This window comes from Candoia aspera, chromosome 10 (assembly GCF_035149785.1).
Source record: "Candoia aspera isolate rCanAsp1 chromosome 10, rCanAsp1.hap2, whole genome shotgun sequence".
Classification (NCBI taxonomy): Eukaryota; Metazoa; Chordata; class Lepidosauria; order Squamata; family Boidae; genus Candoia; species Candoia aspera.
Genome location: NC_086162.1, coordinates 18,652,026 through 18,667,514, shown reverse-complemented (window position 1 = coordinate 18,667,514; position 15,489 = coordinate 18,652,026). Strand labels below are relative to the sequence as shown.

The 15,489-nt window shown below is 38.7% G+C and overlaps 1 long non-coding RNA gene across 1 annotated transcript; it reads right to left on the bottom strand.

Moving 5' to 3' along the window:
- Positions 1 to 594: 594 nt before the first annotated feature.
- On the bottom strand, positions 595 to 3,834 carry LOC134503256 (uncharacterized). Its single transcript, XR_010068524.1, has 2 exons — positions 2,748 to 3,834; positions 595 to 1,605 (listed from the first exon to the last, which is right to left on the bottom strand). It is a non-coding gene; the product is annotated as an uncharacterized LOC134503256 (long non-coding RNA).
- Between the last annotated feature and the right edge of the window lie 11,655 nt (positions 3,835 to 15,489).

The window sequence follows — 15,489 nt, the reverse complement described above, 5'->3', positions numbered from 1 at the left end:
GAATTCTGTTCGAAAACCTTCTTAGTAAATATATAAAACTTACCTCTGTGTCAGTGATTTCCATGGGCCGGGACAGGACACATAGTTCCCTACACCTTCAATTTCCAGCCAGCAGGAGGTTTCAAATGGCAACCATTTAAAGTTGCACCTAACAACCGTGCAGGATTCACCTGACAACCACAAATGAAATTGCCAGAACTGCCTGAACTCTGTTGCAAGTCAGTGTGGTCACCTGAAGTCACACTTTACAACCGCATCGCTTAACAAAAATGTTCCCTGGCCCAATTACCATCATTAACTGGGAACTACTGTATTTAAATATTCTTTGATGGTTCTCTGCTGGGTACTTTTTTCTCAAACAACCCATAATTAAGGGTGGAAAGCCTTTGGATCCTGTAGCTCTATCATTTCAGGCCTTTTTTTTTCAATTCCCACCCAAAGGGTAATTGGAAGCAGTGAGAAGCCAAACAACCACAGAGCCAAAATATGTCCAGGGACTCCACTTTCACAGAATCTCTTTAGGACTTAGACCTGCTCTCAGATGTCAGAATGGATAGTCAAACCTCAGGGAAGCACTTGGAATGAAACACCAGATTGCTGTGGAGGAGTTAGTTTAATCCCAGAGAAAACAGAGTCTATTACAGATTAAACCTGATCCTCTCGGGGTTAATTGACTGAGTCAATTGACACCGTTTTCTTCCCCCTCTAACCCAATTAAAGCCTATGAGTTCCCCAAATCTTTGATGGATGGCTTTGTGCCCAATTCTTTTGTGGAAAAAAAAAACGGTATCGGTTTAGCTTTTGGATTGATCCACAGGACCCTTTTAATCCACTGGGTTGTAGATGGATTAAGGAGGTAACAAAGTTCACTTTGCGGCACAACTGTTCTGCAAGGTCATGTTTATTATTTGCAAGAAGAAGCATAGTCAGTAGCAGAGAAAGGTTCAACACCAAGTAAAAAGAATCATTTGAGTCAGCAACAATATCCTTGGCAAAACGTCTGAGCAGAGGGCATCTGGAACTCTGCTGGTAGGTTATTAGTACTATAAAGAAGAAAATAAAACATCCTTAAAATTTAAATATCATGAGACTCTCAGTAAGTAATCATCACCATCATTTACAATAAGAAGATCTGTACACAATTACTGGATTCATTTCTCATTTATGGAGAAGGAAGCGCTTGGTAACATCTGGAGTATCTTAGAGATAAGAATAAGAATATGGTGATTGTGCAGGCTCAACGGCTTGAAGCTGTTGATGCTGGGGACAAATAACCAAGGCTCTTGACTCCATATCTGATTGGGAACTTCCCACTGGGAGCAGGGTTCTAAATCAGGTAGATTTCTGATCTGTTTCAACAAGGAGGTTGTAATATTGCTTTATGCTGTTTCCTGCTCCCCAGCCATGGTTTCATAACAAAATGAACTTCCTTTTAGGCAAAATCAGCAGTCTAAGTTATGATGGATCCCACAGCAGAAAGGGAAGTTGACCAGAGTTGGACATTGGGATCTCAGCAGCAGGAAGCTACTTAACAGAATGAAGTCCTGAACAGAGAGGTTCAGAATTATATAAGCTTACCCAGATTTCAGGTCCATTAACAGAATTCTGCCATACAAATACAAAAAAACAAATAGAGAAACAACGAAAAAACCATCAGGACATTGTTTCCACATTAACATGCTCATAAAAAATCTGTTCTATCCAAGCTGCAGTACAGACCCTCTTGGGAATGTTTAATTATGCCTCAAAAACATGAAGAGAAAGAGGGGTAAAAGATAACTCCTACTGAATTTACACAACATGCTAGACCAGGCTAAAATGAGATCAACTATGATTTAGTATGTTGAGAGAAAGGCATCTATTGTCTTAGCAGGGTGTGCAAATGAGTTTATCACCCTAATATAGGTGGTCCTCATTAAACAACCACTCATTCAGCAACCATTCAAAATTACAACAGTGCTGAATGAGGGGGACTTATGACTGTTCCTCATAGTTGCAGCCGTCACATAATCCCCACGGTCATGTGATCATGATTTGGGTGTTTGGCAAGAGGCTCATGATTATGACATCACAGCATCCCACGGTCATGTAATCATCATTTGCAACCTTCATAGCTGGATTCCAACAAGAAAAGTCAATGAGGAAGCTGGCAGGAAGTCACAAATGGAGATCACATATTGTCGCTCCCAACAACCGTGCGGGGTTCGCTTAATGATGGCAACTGGAACTACTGCAACTGCCATCATAATCTGGCACAGCCACATAATGTTGCAATTTATGACCGCATCACTTAGCAACAGAGTTGCCGGTACCAATTATCATCAGTAAGCAAGGACTACCTGTAATTTGGATTATTCTTTGGGAAGAGTCTGTTCTGAGAATATAGTTATTAATTTTTCTTAATCCAGCTTTAACAAGCTCTGTACAGCAAGCCACAGTTTTCAGTCTGGTGTAGGAAAGAAGGGAAATCAGTGGTTAGTGAGTATTTGGGGAATAAAAGATGTTCTTGAAGTAGTAAAAGAAAATTTCAAACCACTATGGACATGTTAATATAGAGGGGACAATTTTGTGACTGGGCAAGCTTTTCCTTAAAACATTGGTCATCCAGAGACCACTGGGGTGTGACAGAGGCCTAGTGACATCATCTGAAAAGGCGGGGCTGAAAACAGAGAGTTAATTGACCTGCTCGCTGACGATTGGATCCTATTCTCTCTCTAGGAAGACAAAACACATTCTCCAACACTTACGCCATTGTCATTGAAGCTGTTGTCGCCAACCTTGTTGTTAACAAAACTTCTGCCATTCTAAATATAGAACAGAAGAGGGCATGTTAGTGATTTGTGGTCCCCAGGGGTCATCTGTCTTTGAGAAAGCACTGTAGACCAGCTTTGAGGAATATCCACTTCATTTATGCATCCATTTTGGGAGAGAGGAGCAAAGCAGAATAGGGCCATCCCTTGGTACCTTTGAGAACTGCCAAAATAGAGGCACCCAGCAGAACTGACTGTAGATGCTGATTCTGTCCTCCCTGCCCGGTTAAGAGCAGGAAGTTGAGATGCCATTTTAGCATGTAGACTCAAATAAGCATCTTGCAACTTTGAACTCCATGTTGTCCTCTCTTGCAATGTCCTCTCCAAGGAAATTTTCAGTCAGGAGGAACAGACATGTCATCTCCCATATTCTCGAAATGTTGAATGTTTCTGGAATCCTAGCATTGAATTTTGAGTTCTTCTCAAAACTGGTCAGAGCATCTGTACATTTGCTAATACATATCCCTCCATAAGCTCCAGAATCATAGCTGTTCTGAAATATAAAATGGAAAGGACAGAAAGTGAAATTAAGAGCAACTCTAAACTATCAATCTTACATCAGCAAACAGTGGTCCCAAATGTCTCTCTAATCTTACAAAGCTACTATGGCTTTATTCCTTGAAAAAAGCAAGGGGGAAATGCATATTGGAATTTTTAAAATTAAACTTCAACAACAAGAGAGATTGGCTATTTGGGACTAAATCTAAACCTTTTGTGGTTGATTGACTAAGTTGATTAACCCAGTTTTATTGTTCATATGACACAGACATCATTCTCCCTCATAACTCAGTTAAGCATGTCCTGCAAATGAGTTTTTTCAATCTTTGATAGATGGCTTTTTGCCTAGTCTTTTTGAGGAAAAAGGAACTGGTTTAGCTTTTGGATTAATCAAAACTAAGGAAATAAACTTAAGGGTTTTTACTCAGCTTTTTGAAAATGTTTTTACCTCCTACAGAGGAATAAATAACACAAATTAGCTACAAGTATACAATTATTCTGAATACTTACTCCATGTCATTGAAACTGTTAGATCCTACATTGTTGTTGCCAACCTGCGTACGTTCTGCAAAGTAGAATAAATAGAGCTTTTATTTTATTTTCTCTGAAGAATTGGAAAAAGCATGACCAAGATCGTCATGTTTTATGAATATCAGAGAATTTGAAAGGCCTAAGAAATGACAGCAGAGGTTGAGCAGGATCCTGCCTGGTTAATCTTTGGAGGGGAGACCTCCAGGGTCTAAAGCTAGACTGGGAAACTAAAACATATCCCAGAAGAAGACACTGGTGAATCATTTCTTTATCACATACATTTTTGGATATATATTTCTCTTAATGCAGTTCTTCTAATAAACATATTAGTTTCACAATCAATTCCCCAAATGCTCATTTTATACATTTCAATGGAAACTACACTGGCAAAGTTGAGAAAAAAGGATAATAGAAGGTAAGTGGACTCTGGGTATATATTCAGATATTGTGAATGCAGTTAATTTTCATTAAAATCCTGAAAGATTTAAGTTTTGTTTACATACAGAGAGAAACCACTATTTCTTGGCATTCCCAATTAAAATGGTTTAAATATCAAGAAAGGAGAAGGAGCTAATCAGGAAAGGTGCTGCACAGCTAGATGAACAAACGTCTAAGCCACAGCAAGGGTCATTACTTGGGTCACTGTCAGAAATCTTCCAAAGCACTTTTTTTATTTATTTATTTAAAATACTTATATGACCACCCATCTTAAAACTAAAACTCTGGGCAGCTCACAGTCAAACTTTAAGTACAATATCATAGAAAAAGAAAAAGAGAAAGAATGAAAAAAGAAACAGAAAAACCAATGCTATGACAGATGTGCTACTCAAATCACTCCAGGACCCCTGGCCCTTCTCATCCTTCTTCTTTCTCCCTCTTCTTAGAGCAGTTGACTATTCGTCTCTCCTTCCCAAGCATGTCAACAAACTGAGAAGGATTAAGGGGGATGCCATCTTGTGGCTCATCTTCTTTGGCCTTTGAGGTAGACAGTCATGCCATCATAGGGGACTTCAGGGCAAATATCTAGGGCTTCCCTTAGTATCATAAATAAGAGCACTTCAAAACCTGTAGGCTTTAATCTCATCACATATGAGGGACCCTTCTATGGTCCTCTATTAGTTCCTGCGAACTTCTAGGAAAGGAATAAATTACCACTAGTCTATCTCCATGCTGCAAACTCTTAGAAACAGTGGAGCTCAGTAGAGTTGGTTGTAAATGTCAGAATGTTAGTCCTGGAATATTTAATGGTAGGTCAATGAAACTAGAGCTCCATAGACCTGATTTCTTCAAAGTGGGTGTCAATATGGATAACGCTAAATAGACCAGTTACAGAAAGAGCAGATGAGGAGATCCTTTTTAGGCTGTACCATTTCTAGGTGATCTGTGATTTCAAGGCTGCCAGTGTGTCCAAATATCCTGTTCTTGTGCCACGTTCCATATACTGATCTCTGTGCTGTGAAACACATTGCTCACAAATTTCTCCAAAGTGTGAACTAGTTCAGCCAATGCACCAAGGCTCAAGTTTACACAGATGGTAGATCTCAGTCCCCATCAAGTTCATATGAACCCTTTTGCCCTTCAATGAGCCAAGTCCCTCCTTACCTCAGGTGCAGCTCTGGTGCTTTCCAAGGTGAGCAGGCAGAGGACCAGGAAAATAGCCACCACTCTGACTTGAATCTTTGTGTTCTTTCTGTCTCTCTTTCCCTCTGAAGTAGGGTTGGGGATAAGGCCACCTGAAGCCTCTATTTATACTGGAAGGTATCATGGGCAGTGCCCACTTTAGTGAACAGCCAATTCTTATTATCATAAGAAATCTGCTTTTGTGAGCCCAACCTAATGATTCATCGGCAGAAGGACCAAGCCCTTTCTCCCTTTCTTTTCCATCCAAAGACCAAGTTCCACAAATACTTTTTACCTTACGGCTGACTAAACACCCCTCTCCCCTTCCATCTTGACCCCGTATTTCTTCTCTGATCACATTTTTACCCTCAGATTATCAACTGCTAACGTTTTTGCCTAAGGGAGTGAAATTGTATTTTATAATGTTTTCTCCTGTCCCTGAAACATGAAGGCAGCATCAACTGATTTCAGTTTCATTCAGTTTCTTCTTTTAACCTACCTTAAGTTTGTTTATTCCCTTTCTACCTCAATTGGGAGGGGGGAGTTTGGTTTTTGAGTGGGTGGATATTTGTATTATTTATTTATATGAATTTTGGTACACTTCTTCTAATGTTTATATTTTAGATAAATGTAATTTTCCTATAGAGGGACACAGTGGCGCTGTGGGTTAAACCGCTGAGCTGCTGAGCTTGCCGATCGGAAGGTTGGCAGTTCGAATCCACGTGACGGGGTGAGCTCCCGTTGCTAGTCCCAGCTCCTGCCATCCTAGCAGTTTGAAAGCATGCAAATGTGAGTAGATTAATAGGCACCGCTTCGGCAGGCAGGTAACGGTGTTCTATTTAGTCATGCTGGTCACATGACCACAGAAGTGTCTACGGACGAACACCGGCTCTTCGGCTTTGAAACAGAGATGAGCACCGCCCCCTAGAGTCGGACACGACTGGACCTAATGTCAAGGGAAACCTTTACCTTTACCTAATTTTCCTATAATCAGAAATTAGAAACACACCAAACATCAAAGTACAATTTTAGAGACCAATATAAAATTGCCAAAGAGATCCGTATGAGAATATTAGTCATATGAACCCCAATTCAACTTTTTATCATTTCTCCATCTCTGGAGGGTTTTAAAAAGGAACTGGAGAACACCACTTCTCACGAACAGCTTAAGTGGTGTTCCTGTTGAACTGGATGATCTTTGTGGTCCCTTCTGATTCTACAGTACTGTGACTCTGTTTCTATAATAATATGACCTGCTGCTGTGTGAAATCTTGCAACATTATATGTAACCAAAAAAAAGTTTGATAAAAGAAAATTAACACAGCATTCATCAGCCAACTTGGCACATGTGAAGATGTGAGAAAGATGATGCTTCATTGGCTGTTAATAAACAGAGCAAAATGAGAGATGGATTAAACAGTGGCAGATCCTCAGAGGCAAGTTTGACAAGCTATAGGGACTTTATTAAATTTCCCTTATAGAACTGCTGAACGTGAGATGTTAAACCTGGGTCTGAAGATCCTGCAAAGTAAGAATCGTTGTTGACATGTGGAAGTAAGTGATGGAACTCTTTACTAGCTAGTTGTCATCTAACATATTCTGTTCATTCTCTGATGGGATCTGAGGTCAGGCTACTCTCATTTCAATTTTTGATGTCTAAAAATCTTTCTCTGATGGGTAAGTGGATATTTGAATGACTTTTGATACACATCTCCCATTGTCCATGTTGAGGTAATTAGCCTGCATATTTTTTTAAGGCTGTGCAACTTGTCAAAGAGGTGCTTTGGAGCATTCAGGAATATAAGTACAATATAGTACCTGTGCGCCATACCTTAAAGGAGCTGTGTCTTTTCCAGGAATTCTGCGGATGTCTTTTGCAGCTGCCCTGTAATCCTGGGAAAAAGGTGTGGCTGCTTTTAAAAGGTTCAGACGGATGACATGTCCCATTCCTAGATGTTCCTGGGCTCTTCAGGTCCTTTCTGCAACTGAATCAGCCCAGTCTTTACGCACTATAATGCATATACATTTTGCATATGGTCATTTTTCTTACCTTCCAGGCAAATGCATTATGCAAGTAAGAAGCAAGCACATACTGCATGTTGTTGGTAACAGCACATCATCTCTCTCTTTTTCTCTCTCTCATTGTTTTTCAGGTTGTTTAGAAGAAGGAAGGAAGGAATTCTGTCATATGCTGAAGGCCAGAAGATCTATACATCTTGTACAAAATTGTGATCAGTTTCATTTGGCTAATCCATCAAAATACAATCAATGGGACCCAGATACTGTCTATGGGAGTGCAGTTAGAATGCCAACTCGTTATTATACGTTAAAGGAAAAGGCCTATTCTCAGAACTTCTGATTTTAACTCTCTAGGACCAAACTAATAAGAGCAAGGGCAACAAAAGGCATTCTTCTAAGATGCTTCTACCCCTCCCCTCCTCATCACAAATGTCCTGGTGTTCTCCCATACAAAGCTTAACCCCGCTTAGTTTTTTGAGATCATCCAAGACCTCATTGAATGCTAATCCTGGCAAATATAGAGTATCAAACAATTAGCATCCTCACCCTTTCTGAATGTTGTAAGGGAGGAGGTTAAAGATGATAAGAGGATATGGACTGTTTGAGCTGTAACAGCACCCAAGATAAAGTCTTACACTGAGGTATTTGAAGAAATAGATTTTAGGTCACACGGCTGAAAAATTATCAAGAGATATCAAGGCAGGCAGAAGTAAGTATAAAGAACAAACCTGAGAAAGAAAGAAAAATCTGCCAAGTATAAGGAGAAAAATGTAATGTACAGCCCAAAAATTGAGGATACAAGCAGGCACCATTTTCCATAAAGTCTACAAATATATGTATGGCTTATTTTTATTTTTTTAATATAATTTTATTTAAAACATTTAAAAGGAAGATAAAAACTAATACAAACTAATATAAAGTAAGAAAAAGAAAGAAATCAAAGAAGAAGCTAAAAGTGAAAGAAAAGGAAAAAAAAGAAAAATAGAAAAGAAAGAAAAAAGAAAGAAGTGGCTTCTGATCTTTACAGCAGTTATAAATACAATTATAAATTTACCTCTCTCTCTGTGGTTACAACATGACTCTCTTCTTTCTATAATCTATCCTATCTAATACCAAAACCATAAATTGTAAGTATGAACTTATGAAGTTCATAAGTTCATTTTATTCTGTTTTATGCAAAAAGTCCATAAGGGGTTTCCAGTCAGCAATAAACACAGATATTGTCTTTTCTCTGACCAAGGAAGTCAATTTAGCCATCTCAGCAAGTTCCATCATCTTCACTAGCCATTCCTCCCCTGGGGATAATGCCGAATTTTTCAATCTTTGTGCATACAATAGTCTCATATACAAAAACAAAGTTCCATGACTTTTTTCCAACAATCACAAAAGAAAAACCTCTGGTCTCAATTGTATATTAATCTTTAAAATCCTCTGAATCCGTGTACGTATCTGAATCCAAAATTTTCTAGCCTTTTTACACATCTACTAAGCATGATAAAATGTCCCTTCTTGCTCACATTTCCAACATAAATTTGAAATGCCTTTGTACATTATAGACAATTTCTCTGGTGACATATACCAACAGTACATCATTTTATAAAAATTGTCTTTAAGATTATAACATAGTGTAAATTTCAATCCTTTTAAGCACATATTTTCCCACTGTTCCATCTGTATATTATAGTTAAATTTTTAGCCCACTTTATCATACTTTCTTTCACTTGTTCTTCTGTTTCACATTTCAATAAAAGTGTATGCATTTTAGCAATTACATGTTCATCATTTGTACACAGTTATGTTTCAAACTCAGTCTTACAATGTTCAGAACCATAAACTTTCATCTACTTTAAATCTTTCTAGTAACTGTAGATAAGAAAACCATTGACATTCTGTCCCTCTGCCACCCGTTCTTCTCTTGATTTTATTCTGTATTCCCCTTGATAAAATTCTAGTATCTCATGATAGGTTAGCCATTTGTGATTGCCTATTGTTTCTCATCTATAAAACGCTTCTTGTGCTGAGAGCCACAAAGGTGTTTTCAGGCACAACCTGGATTTGTATCTATTCCATATTCTCAACATGGCACATCTAATATAATGATTTTTAAAACCCACATTAACCTTGACTTTGTCATACCCCACATATCCATGCCACCCAAATCTCAGCTTGTGTCTTTCTAATTCTCAGAGCCTTCTATTTCTCAGGAGCACCCACTTTCACCCAAAAGGAACAGCAAGCTGAAACATATACAGTATGTATGACCTTTTGGAGGATTTAGGGGATGATGATCATGTAAACTAGGGTGGGCAACCAGTGGCAGCCTGTTAAATTTTATCACTGCAACGTTTCAGTTTAGAGTTCTGGTTTGAGGCATCTGTGATTTTAGCATTAAGAGGAGAAGCAAGTGGGGAACCATCTCAAGCTGCAAGATGTAGTTACAACAACTGGGTGCTGCTCTAATATAGGTGAGGGGGACAACTGAACTCGTTCAAAGCAATGATGAGGCCAACTTGTGTAAGGAGGGGGCACTCAGTGAGCTGAAGAGCAGTCAATTGTTGGATCCAGAAAAAATATATCTATCAATCAATCAAATAAAAACACATGTTTACCCCCAACTTGCTAGACCATTCACATACACAGAAGACCTTCTTTACCCCATGGTACAACTGTTTGGGAATCAGAGAAGGAAACAGCAAAAGAGAGAACATGGATGGACACATCTACTTTGGCTTCATCCTCTCCACTGAAAGTCTGGAATGAAAGGCTACCTTCTTAGCTTATCAGCTTCTTCTTTCAGTCTCCTTGGAGAAAGATCAGGGTTACAAAGTCCAGTTCCTTTCCTGTTTAGTAGGTGTTTCTCTTTCTCACTGAAAAGAGCTGGTGAGCGATTCAAATAGGGATAAAACCAATAGAAGTTGGGCAATAAGTCAAATCACCAAGAGTCTTTGAACTTTTCAGCCTGATGGTGAACAGTCAAAGGACTATAGTAAAGTACAAATGGTGAAAAGTTGAAGTACTGTACTTTAAACTATATGCAGTTGAGTCACCCAGCACTACCTTTTACACTTTGATCCTGCAAAGTAAGATGCATGACCATCCAAACCAGAAAGATGGAGTGGTTTGGTAGCTTGTGATTCTGACAGTCAGCAGTGGCTGGTCTTCTAAAGCAATGTTTCTCAACCTTAAGAGGTATGGCCTTCAACTCCCAGAATTCCCCAGCCAGAATTCAAGGACTTTAACTCCCAGAATTCCTCAACTAGCATGTCTGTACTTGAACTCCCAAGTCAGCATGCTGGCTGAGGAATTCTGGGAGTTGAAGTCTACACATCTTAACGTTGCTGAGGTTGAGAAATTCTATTCTAAAGTATGTGCCTTGGCTAACCCAAAAGTCTTAGCGGGGGTTGGCAGAACTGGGGGAAATCTACTTTTCTGAGCTAGCCTAGGCTGTATCATTTAAGCTGGAAAAATAAGGGTGGGCAAATAAATTGGGGGTGGGATTTAAACCTACACACACAAGCACACACACACCAGGAATGGGTCTGATTGGTCAAAAACCATGGTAACCATAGCTATCCTATATTACAGCTGCAAACAAGCTTTCTTCTTCCCCAAACAAGCTATTTGGGGAAGATGAAATCAATTGTTGCTGCTACTATTGAAGAACTGGGAGTTAGAATTCAGGATCATCTGATCTTCCTTCTTTTGCACATATCTAATTTGGAATACTTCTGCCTCATGATGGTGATTGAGGATACACAGAAGATCCAAGCCTTACAGGAAGAATTGTTGGAAAAGAGGGCAGTTCCACTTTATTCAGATTTGTTTTGAAGATATTCTAATTTATATTCTCCTAAATTAGGGTTGGTTTGGTTTTTCCCCAGCATTTCTAATTTGGAAAATGAGTTTTATTGGCATGGCACCCTTAATAAAATTTAAAATACATAAAATGAAACCATCCCTCCCTCAAGGTGAATAATTGTACATTCAGGGTTGTTGATAAATTAGAGTTTTCTCAATAATCAGAAAGGGTAAATGATGGTTGGATTGGGGGTGGGTTTTTTTGGGAGGGGGTTCTTTTGAGTTTCTTGTTTATTTAATGTGTGATTTGTTTTAACCTGTAAGCCACCATTGGAAGTATATTATTGCAACCTATGATAAAACTTTAAAAAAAAAGAATTAAGTCTCCATTCAACTCATTTTAAATAAAATCAGCTTGAGCAAGACCAACAAACTAAGAACTACACAGATATCAGGATGGCATCTTGAAAGCTAGTTGAAGGCAAATACACCACCTTGAGAACTGTAAGTAGAATTTCCTACCCTTCTTTATGGGGAGTTAATTAAGATGAAGTGTCTTTAAATATTTTGAAATATTTCTTCCCAGATTTCTCCACATCTGGGCTGAGTTACCATTTAGAAGAACTTAGCTGCCTATTTCTTGACTGCTTATCTCTCTGTTCTTTCCAAGCCTCCCCACAACATCTCATAGAAATTCATTGAATAATATAAGCACAACAGTTTCTAATCTGGAAAATCAAACTAATGATGCATATAGTACATCCTGCATGCAGGATGAATAAGAACAGCTGGAACTGAGGATTTCATCACCATATCTGGGGAGATCTGATTAGGAGTTATGGCCATTGAATATCTCCTGGCAATCTTAGACCATTCAGTTGTATAAATCAAAATACAAACCCAGATTAGACAACATCAGTAAGCCTCTGGTGACTCTTTCTCCAAGGAAACCAGATCTGGCAAAGACATGAGCCTTGGAACTTTTGCCCATTTCAAAAAGTAGATTCAGTATAGTTCTTCTCATCAACTGCTGCCACAGTTTCTCCATTTCTTTTCTATTCACCTTTGATGTTTATTTTCACTAGTAGGTATCCTGGGCCAGAAGCATCTACTCCTGCACTTTTTAAAATAGTGTTGTTGTTTATTCGTTTAGTCGCTTCTGACTCTTCATGACTTCATGGACCAGCCCACGCCAGAGCTTCCTGTCGGTCGTCAACACCCCCAGCTCCCCCAGGGACAAGTCCGTCACCTCTAGAATATCATCCATCCGCCTTGGCCTTGGTCAGCCCCTCTTCCTTTTGCCTTCCACTCTCCCTAGCATCAGCATCTTCTCCAGGGTGTCCTGTCTTCTCATGATGTGGCCAAAGTATTTCAGTTTTGCCTTTAATATCATTCCCTCAAGTGAGCAGTCTGGCTTTATTTCCAGGAGGATGGACTGGTTTGATCTTCTTGCAGTCCAAGGCACTCTCAGGATTTTCCTCCAACACCACAGCTCAAAAGCATCGATCTTCCTTCTCTCAGCCTTCCTTATGGTCCAGCTCTCGCAGCCATATGTTACTACAGGGAACACCATTGCTTTAACCATGCGGACCTTTGTTGTCAGTGTGATGTCTCTGCTCTTAACTATTTTATCGAGATTTGTCATTGCTCTTCTCCCAAGGATTAAGCATCTTCTGATTTCCTGACTGCAGTCAGCATCTGCAGTAATCTTCGCATCTAGAAATACGAAGTCTTTCACTGCTTCTACATTTTCTCCCTCTATTTGCCAGTTATCAATCAAGCAATAGTAATTTTATTAAAAATTGCAATTAAAGAGGTAAAAACTAATACTAACTGAAAAAAGGAATAAAAAGAAAAAATAGAAAGTGCAGAAAAGAAAAAAGAAAAATAGAAAAGAAAGGATAAAAATATAGTAAAGAAAAAGAAAATATATAAAGAAATGACTTCCCCTTCATCACAACAAGTATAAATAATTTTAGAAACTTATCACCTTCTCTTAAAATACAACAAATGATCTCTTCTTCTCATATCCCATCTCTTATCTATAAACAAATCCTTAAAACCTCATCATTTCAATCCTGATCAGCAAAAGTCCATTAAGGTTAACCAGAAATAACAACATATCTATTTTACCCTTGATCAAATAAACCAACTTTATATTCCTTCCTTTTACTTTTAACAATCTTGATCTTTAGTCCCTTCAAATAATGTCCTAAAACTTGATTTCTTTTCGTTTTTTCTTTGTACCTTGTCACAAAATTGTTCAAGGCTTTAACAAGTCTCTTTTGTCAATGCAATATAGAAAAGTTATCCATGTCATTCTTTGTTTGTTATTTGTGTATCTCTTTTAATTATTAAGACATCAGCCAGTTTCATTTTTAAGTCCAGGATAGCATCTTTTTCCATATCATTCTTGTAGCTTGTCATTTTTTAAATCCACTGTAAGATCAGTCTGTCTTTTCCAGTAAAACATGTTCCTCTTCCATAACATCTTCTAAACACAGTGTATCTATAGAGGCAGACACTCTTAAAATTAAATTCTGGGTCCATTGTTCAAAAATATCCTTAAATATGTCCAATGTTAAAATATATTGCTCCATTCTGTATTTGTAAGTCAAATTTAAGTGTTCTTCTCCTCTAATTGGACTCTTTAGTTCCTTCTGGTTCCCTCTAATACCCATTTTTCAAGGTCCCATCCTATTGTGTATGGGTTTTTTAAGAGAATTCAAAACAAAAGCATTTTCCCATGGGAAGGATTCTTATAATTAATTCCAAAATCTCATTTCAAATCCCTCTGGACTCTTAGCCCATTTATAACTTTCTTATAATTTATAACTTAGTCCATTTATAACTAACTCTAATCACCCTTTTGCTGTTTATTACAAAAGAAAAAAAAATTAAGTCCTTCTTAAGTCCTTCTAAAACTTCTTTCATTGAGGATTGAAGGAAACGCACCCAATGCTGTAAAACTTGTCAATCCAAAGGTTCCTAATAGCTGAAAAGCAGTTAACAAGCAATTTCTGAAAGTGATTAGAAAAGGAAGTATGTGAACCCAGGGTCCTTTTGAAAGGTGCCAACCACAGCTTGAACAAAAAGACAACTATTCCCTTGTCTCCCAGGGCTCTAAACCCACCAGAGACTGCTGTCTTGCGGTCTCCTCCTGAGGAGCAACTGTCTGGAGCACTTGTGGGCAATCTCAAGTCCCCTCCTTGTCCAGAGAGGAATTATAAAGAGCCAGTCTGCCTGCCAGCTCTTCATTCTGCCGCAGTCATCGGCTGTGCTTTGGTTCACCATTTCTTCCCCGGAAATTCCAGACGCATCTACTCTTACACTTTGGAAGGGGCCAGATGGCATTTCATAAGAACTCTCAATGTTCAAGCTTATTATTCATTCTTTTTTATTGTACTGATACCCTTCTATGAGAGCTCAATGTAGCACACATGTGGAGTTCCTCTCATTCCATCCTTATAACAACAACTTTTTGAAACAGCTTGTGTTGAGTATATGACCAGCCCAAACCCATCCAGTGAGCTTCCATGGTTGAACCTGGATTTACCCAGTTGAGGCTGAACACTTTAACCAATACACTGGCTTGTATGAACCTGATTATTATGGGTATGTTTTTCTATCCACCCTTGATGTAGATGCATTTGTATAAGGTCAATTCTCTGCCCCTGGGGTGCTAATGCTTTTTTCATTATTTTTTTTTAATGTGCAGGAGAGAATTGTATAGCCTTGATTGCATTACAATCTCATCTCACAACAACAAGTGCTTTGCAAACAAGATAATTATATTTGCTTAGTCTTCCCTGGAGCTCCCAATCGGCAAATTGCTTTTTTAATGTGCAATGTATGGCAACCGAGGGGCACAGAAAGGGTAACGTAAAGGTTCTGGATCCCCACTCTGGGCCTCATTTTGCTCTCATTCTTCAGTCAGTTCTACCCATTTTAAGAGGAAGGGAAGAAAAAGAGGAGATAATCAGATGCTCAGCATCTTTCATGCTTTTGCTCCAGCTCATCTAAGGTTGTTGTGCAGGCAATGTTTTCTTTTAAGGAAGGAGGGAAGGAAGGGTATCATTCCCATTCCAATATGATTACTAATCCCTTAGAAAGTTGTTCTGTGCCATCAGGAAAAGTTCATTCTCTCCAAGCTAATAATAATATGGATCTCCAAGGTCATTGACCACCTCTTTCCCAGCAGGGCAACACATGT